This window comes from Cervus canadensis, chromosome 3 (genome assembly GCF_019320065.1).
Source record: "Cervus canadensis isolate Bull #8, Minnesota chromosome 3, ASM1932006v1, whole genome shotgun sequence".
NCBI classification, from domain to species: Eukaryota; Metazoa; Chordata; class Mammalia; order Artiodactyla; family Cervidae; genus Cervus; species Cervus canadensis.
The window spans coordinates 40,602,854-40,609,671 of NC_057388.1; the positions used below are offsets into that span (position 1 = coordinate 40,602,854).

Sequence of the window (6,818 nt, forward strand, 5' to 3'; positions counted from 1 at the left end):
GGGTGATGGTTTCCTCATAAAATGAATTGAGATGTTTTTCTTCCTCTGTGACTTTTTGCAGCAGTTTCAGAAGGATAGGTATTAACTCTTCTGTAAACTTTGGATAAAATTTGCCTGTGAAGCCATCAGGTCCTGGACTTTTGTTTGTTGGGAGATTTTTTTTTTTAATTTTTTTTTCCATTTATTTTTATTAGTTGGAGGCTAATTACTTTACAGTATTGTAGTGGTTTTTGCCATACATTGACATGAATCAGCCATAGATTTACACGTGTTCCCCATCCTGATCCCCCTCCCCCCTCCCTCCCCATCCCATCCCTCTGGCTCTCCCCAGTGCACCAGCCCTAAGCACTTGTCTCATGCATCCAACCTGGGCTGGTGATCTGTTTCACCATAGATAATATAGATGTTTCAATGCTGTTCTCTCAGAACATCCCACCCTCGCCTTCTCCCACAGAGTCCCAAAGTCTGTTCTGTACATCTGTGTCTCTTTTTCTGTTTTGCATGTAGGGTTATCGTTACCATCTTTGTAAATTCCATATATATACGTTAGTATACTGTATTGGTCTTCATCTTTCTGGCTTACTTCAATCTGTATAATGGGCTTCAGGCCCATTTGAGTCCTCTCCACTTTTTTCTTGATGAGTTTGGCTAAAGGTTTATCAATTTTGTTCATCTTTTCAAAGAACTAGCTTTTAGTTTCATTGATCCTCACAATTGTTTTCTTTGTCTCAATTTCATTTATTTCTGCTCTGGTCTTTATGATTTCCTTCCTTCTACTAACTTTAGGTTTTGTTTGTTCTTCTCTCTCTAATTGTCTTAGGTGTTGGGCTGTTTATTTGAGATTTTTCTTGTTTCTTGAGGCAAGATTGTATGGCTATAAACTTCCCTCTTAGAACTGCTTTTGCTGCATCCCATAAGTTTTGGACTATTATGCTTTTGTTTTCCTTTGTCTCTGGGTTTTTTTTCTTTGATTTCTTCAGTGATCCAATGGTTGTTTAGCAGCATATTGTTTAGTCACTATGTGTTTGTGTTTCTTAGAGGTTTGTTTTTTTTTCTTGTATTTTATTTCTAATTTCATAGCATTGTGTTCGGAAAAGATGCTTGATACGATTTCGATTTTCTTAAATTTACCAAGGCTCATCTTGTGGCCCAGCATGTGGTCAATCCTAGAGAATGCTCCGAGTACACTTGAGACGAATGTGTAGGCTGCTGCTTTCGGATGGAATACTCTACAAATACCAATTAGTCCAACTACAAAGTCCAGCTAGTCTAAAGTGTCATTTAAGGGCTGCATTCCCTTATTAATTTTCTGTCTGGATGATCTGTCCATTGATGAAAGTGGAGAATTAAATGTTCCCACTATTATTATGTTACTGTTGATTTCTCCCTTTATGTGTGTTAGTATTTGCCTTACATATTGAGGTGCTCCTATGTTGGGTGCATATATATTTATAATTGTTATATCTCCTTGGATTGAACCCTTGATCATCATGTAGTGTTGAAACTGTTTACTTCCTACTTCCGGTTGGGATTTGAACCCATCTGCTGGAACTCAAACCCAGCCAAAACCCTGCTTGGAACTTGAACCCACGTGGCTGGGACCTGAACCCAGCCAAAATCCTGCTTGGAACTCAAACCCAAAACCCGTGGTACCTGGTTTCAGGGCCTAATAAAGCTCAGATTCTTAATGTCTCATCACAGAAAGAATTCAGTGAGAGACAAAGTGATAGGTAAGAAATGGATTTATTCAGATTCAGAGAGAAGCACGCTCCACAGACAGTGTGAGCCATGCAGAGGGTGAGTGCGGCTGCAAAATACGGTGTGGTTAGTTTGTACAGGCTGGGTGATTTCATATGCTAATGAGTGGGAGGATTATTCCAGCTATTTTGGGGAAGAGGCAGAGATTTCCAGGATTTGGGCCACCGCCCACTCCTTGGTCTTTTGACAGTGCCTTGGAACTGTCATTTCACTTGCTGATTGAGGATCAAGGTCTAGTCTTGTCTGCCATCTTGCTCCCATTTGATTCTAATCTGTTTATGCTGTGTCATTGGGAGGTTAAAGTGTCTGCCCACAAGGCGGGAGGCCTGCAATGCGGGAGACCTGGGTTCAATCCCTGGGTCGGGAAGATCCCCTGGAGAAGGAAATGACAACCCACTCCAATATTCTTGCCTGGAGAATTCCATGGACGGAGGAGTCTGATAGGCTACAGTCCACGGGGTCGCAAAGAGTTGGACACGACTGAGCGACTTCACTTCTCTTGGGCTATGTCATTCTTTCAAAAGTTGTGCCCCGCCATTTTCCCGCCTGTTACAGTGTCCTTCTTTGCCTTTTAAAACAGTCTTTGTTTTAGAGTCTATTTTGCCTGATATGAGTATTGCTACTCCAGCATTCTTAGGATTTCCTATTGTGTGAAATACTTTCTCCCACCCCCCATACTTTCAGTCTGTAAGTGTCCATAGATCTGAGGTGGGTCTCTTGTAGACAACATATATATGGGTCTTGTTTTTGTACCCACCAGTCTATGTCTTTTCGTTGGTGCACTTAATCCATTTATATTTAAAGTAATTAGAAATATGTGTGATCCTGTCACTGTTTTGTTAGTTGTTTTGGGTTTGTTTTTGTAGCTCTTTTCCTTCTCTTGTGTTTCCTGCCTAGAGAAGTTCCTTTGTTGTAAAACTGGTTGAGTGGTGCTGAATTCTCTTAACTTTTGTTTGTCTGAAAAGCTTTGATTTTTCCATTAAATTTGATAAGATGTCTAGCTGGGTAGAGTATTCCCTTTCATCACTTGGAATTTATTATGCCGTTCCCTTCTGGCTTGTAGAGTTTCTGTTGAGAAATAAGCTGGTATCCTATGGGATTCCCCTTGTGTGTTATTTGCCTTTCTTTTCCTTGTTGCTTTTAATATCTCATCTTTGTCTTTCAGGTTTTGTCAGTCTGATTCCAGTGTGTCTCAGTGTGTTCCTCCCTGGGTTCATCCTGCGTGGGACTCCTGTGCTACTGGCCGACTGTTTCCTTTCCTATGTTCAGGAAGCTTTCAGCTATCATCTGTTCAAATGTTCCCTTGGGTCCTTTCTCTCTTTTCCTTCTGGGACCCCTATAATGCGAATATTGGTGCATTTAATGTTGTCCCAGAGGTCTCTTAGGCTGTCTTCATTTCTTTTCATTCTTTTTTCTGTATTCTGTTTTGCAGTATTAATTTCTACCGTTCTGTCTTCCAGGTCACTTGTCTGTTCTTCTGCCTCAGTTCTGCTATTGATTCCTTCCAGTGTATTGTTCATCTCTATTTGTTTGCTCTTTAGTTCTTTTAGGTCTTTGGTAAACATTTCTTGCATCTTTTCCATTGTTTTTCTGAGATCCTAGATCATCTTCACTATCATTATTCTGAATTCTTTTTCTGGAAGGTTGCCTATCTCCACTTCATTTAGTTGTTTTTCTAGGGATTTATCTTATTCCTTCCTCTGGGACATAGTCATATTTCTTTCATTTTGTGTAGCTTTCTGTGATTGTGGTGTTAATTCTGGAGGCTGATGGGGTTGTAGTTCTTATTTCTGCCCTGTGGTGGATGAGGATAAGAGGCTTGTGCAAACTTCCTGATGGGAGGGACTGGCTGGGGGGTGGGGTGGGATCTGGGTCTTTCTTGGAGGGTAGGGCTGTGCTCAGTAAAACTTTAACTCAATTGTTTGCTGATGGGTGGGGCTGTGCTTGCTCCCTGTTAGTTTGGCCTGAGATAACCCAGTCCTGGAGTCTGTTGGCTTCTGTAGTAGGGATGTTGGTGACCTCCAAGAGGACTTAAGCCAAGACACATCTCTTAGGACTGCTGCTGCCAATGCCCCTGTCCCCATGGTGGGCCACTGCCAACCATGCCTCTGAGGAGACCCTCAGACACTTACAGGTAGGTCTGTCTCAGTCTCCTTTTCCTTGGGTCCTGGTGCACACAAGATTTTGTTTGTGCCCTCCAAGAGCGGGGAGCCTCTGTTTCCCCCAGTCCCATGAAGCTCCTGTAATCAAATCCCTCTGGGCCTCAAAGTCAGATTCTCTGGGGATTTCCAGTCCCTTGGCCAGAACCCCAGCCTGGGGGTGGGGAGGGGCTAGAATCTTGACAATGGTACAAGAACCTCTTGGTATTATTGTTCTCCAATCTGTGGGTCACCCACTTGGCAGGTATAGGATTTGACTTTGTTGTCATTGTGCTCCTCCTACCATTTTGTTATAGCTTCTCCTTTGTGCTTGAGTGGGTTTATCTTTTTTTGGTGGGTTCCAGTGTCTTCCTGTTGATGGTTGTTCAACAGCTAGTTGCAATTTTGGTGCTCTGGCAGGAGAAGATGAGTGCACATCCTTCTACTCTGCCATCTTGAACCAATTTTCCTATTTTTCCTACTTTCTGCATCTAGTGGACTCATTCTGCCTTCAAGCTCAAACTAAAACCTCCCTTAAGTCCCAAGTAGAGAACAAGCTGTTCTCATCCTGCCCACCTCATAGCACGTTGTACTTGCCCCCCAAAGTCTATAAATCTGAAACAGGGCACTGTGAGCTCCTTTAAGGCACTAATTGTGTCTTATCAATCTCTACCTCTCCAGTGCCTGCATAAAGGTCATTGCATTTTCTAATGAATAAATACAGAAGAAACCCTTGGGTCCTCCATGGCTCTTCTCTCCCTCACACCCAATATCCAACCTATCAGCAGGTCCGGTCTAACCTATCTTCAGAATTATCCAGAGTTCAGCCCCTTCTCTCCACCTCCATCACTACCATCCTAGTCCAAGCCCCATCATTTCCCGCCTGGGCCTCACAGTAGCCTCCTATCTGGTTATCTTGATTCCACTTATAATCCATTCCACACACAGAAGCCCCATTGGCCTTTTAAAATATCAGTCTCCTGCTTGAGACCAACCTCTGGTTTCTATCACACTTAGAATAAAATTCAGACTCCCCACTGAAGCCCCATGGATCCAGCTTTTCTCTCTTCTGCCTCCCAACTCTGTGTATATGCCTCCAACATGCCAAACCCTCTCTCTGCTCTTGTTCTGTTTTTACTCACATGACTTGCCCTTCAGCATTTAAGCTCAGTGTCCCCTCACCACAGAGGCCTTCTCTGACCGTGCCTGCTTACTTAGTCATGTCTGACTCTTTGTGACTCCATGGGCTGTAGCCCGCCTCCTGTGGAATTTTTATGGCAAGAATAATGGAGTGGTTAGCCATATCCTACCCCAGGGGATCTTCCCAACCCAAGGATTAAACCCATGTCTCCTGCATTGGCAGGCGGATTCTTTACCACTGTACCACCTGGGAAGTTCCTTCTCTGACCACCTTATCTCAAATAGCACCCAAATTTCTCTCCATCTCCTTGCCTAACCTTACTTCTCTGCATTGTACTGATTCATACCAGATTCATTACCATTGCCTATTTGTGTATTAATTTTCTGTCTTTTCAACTCTGAAAGTAAAGTTTATGAAGACAGGAATATTGCTTTTTTCACAGGTATATTTTCAGTGCATAGATCTGCTTAACATAAACATTTGTTTAATGAAAAGTTTCCCCCAGGCATCTGCTGAAGGTGGCAGTGGGGTAGGTCTGGTGCTTGATGACTGAGGCCATCTCCTGGGCCACAGGCACCCATCGTGGCCACGCAGGTCCTCTGGGTGGGAAGGCATGGTCATGTGCTGAGTGGGCATGAACATCATCTCTGGCAGTTTCTCAGAAACAAGCTGAAGTGGCTGGCCCTCCTCTGCAAGTGTATGAACATCAGTTGGTCCCGTGGCCCCTCCCTCCTCCAGCGCCATTCTCATCCCTTGGTGGATGGAGGAGGCATGCCACCCACAAGACCAAGCGAGACCAGGGTGCCTGACCTCCGTGGTGTTGGATAAGATCCCTCAAACCTTGACAAGAGAAAATAGGTGGTCATTCTGCTGCCCTCCAGACTGTGTGTCTGGAAGCTTTGTGAAAATCTGTCCACACAGGGGGCCCGGGATCAGCAGTTTGACTGGGAGTATGGAGGTGATGGCACCTGGAGGAGAAGGGAAGGACAGCCAGGATTCTTTACTGGAGGAAAGAACAGCTCATGAGTCTACAGAAAAAGGCTGAAAGGAACGTGGAGAAGAAAAACCAGTCCATCCACAGAGATCCTCAAAACCCAGGGACTCCTGAGCTGAGCACAATAATGGCAGTCTATGCTTCTTGCCTGGTCTGCCCTTCACCCAGCACCACCCTGGGACGTGGGGACCTAAGGGCAGTCATCCAGGGGCCACAGGCAGCCTGGGGCTTAGTAGGCTTGGGGGTCACAGAAGAGGCCTTGGTCATTGTTCCTGATGAAGAAAGACCTTTCTTTAAAAAGTTACTTTAAACACCTCTAAGAGCTGTGCAGGCATACACTGTGACCTACTTGCTCATGAGGGAGTTTTAGAAAATCAGTGGTAGGAACTAGTTACTTCAGTTTTAGTATTTGCACAAGTGAGCTGTAAAACCACCACTGGAGGGGAAACCTGCATTGTGAATGGGACATCTGTTTGAAACTCCCCACATGGTGGCATACTGTCCTCGGCGGCTGTTAGAAAGTAGGGAAATGCTTGTGGGGATGAAGCCTGGAGTGGTGCCAAGGTATGCCAAGATGTGCACCCAAGTGGCTGCAGACTAGCCATTGCTGTTGCTCTGTATTCGTGATCAGAAATGAATACATTACTTTTTAATTATTTTGATAATTTAATTTTATCTTTTAAAGAAAAAAGGGTGAATAGAGCAGCTGGCCTAGAGAGAGAGATGGGGGACCAGTCAGCCCAAGCTGGAAGCCTGGAGGCCATTAGGTAAGAGGTAGAGCAGGAGA

General features: G+C 44.3%; 1 protein-coding gene across 1 annotated transcript in view; it reads left to right on the forward strand.

Moving 5' to 3' along the window:
- The window catches only part of MAGI2 (membrane associated guanylate kinase, WW and PDZ domain containing 2), a 1,406,679-nt gene that overhangs the window by 1,393,957 nt on the left and 5,904 nt on the right, over positions 1-6,818 (forward strand).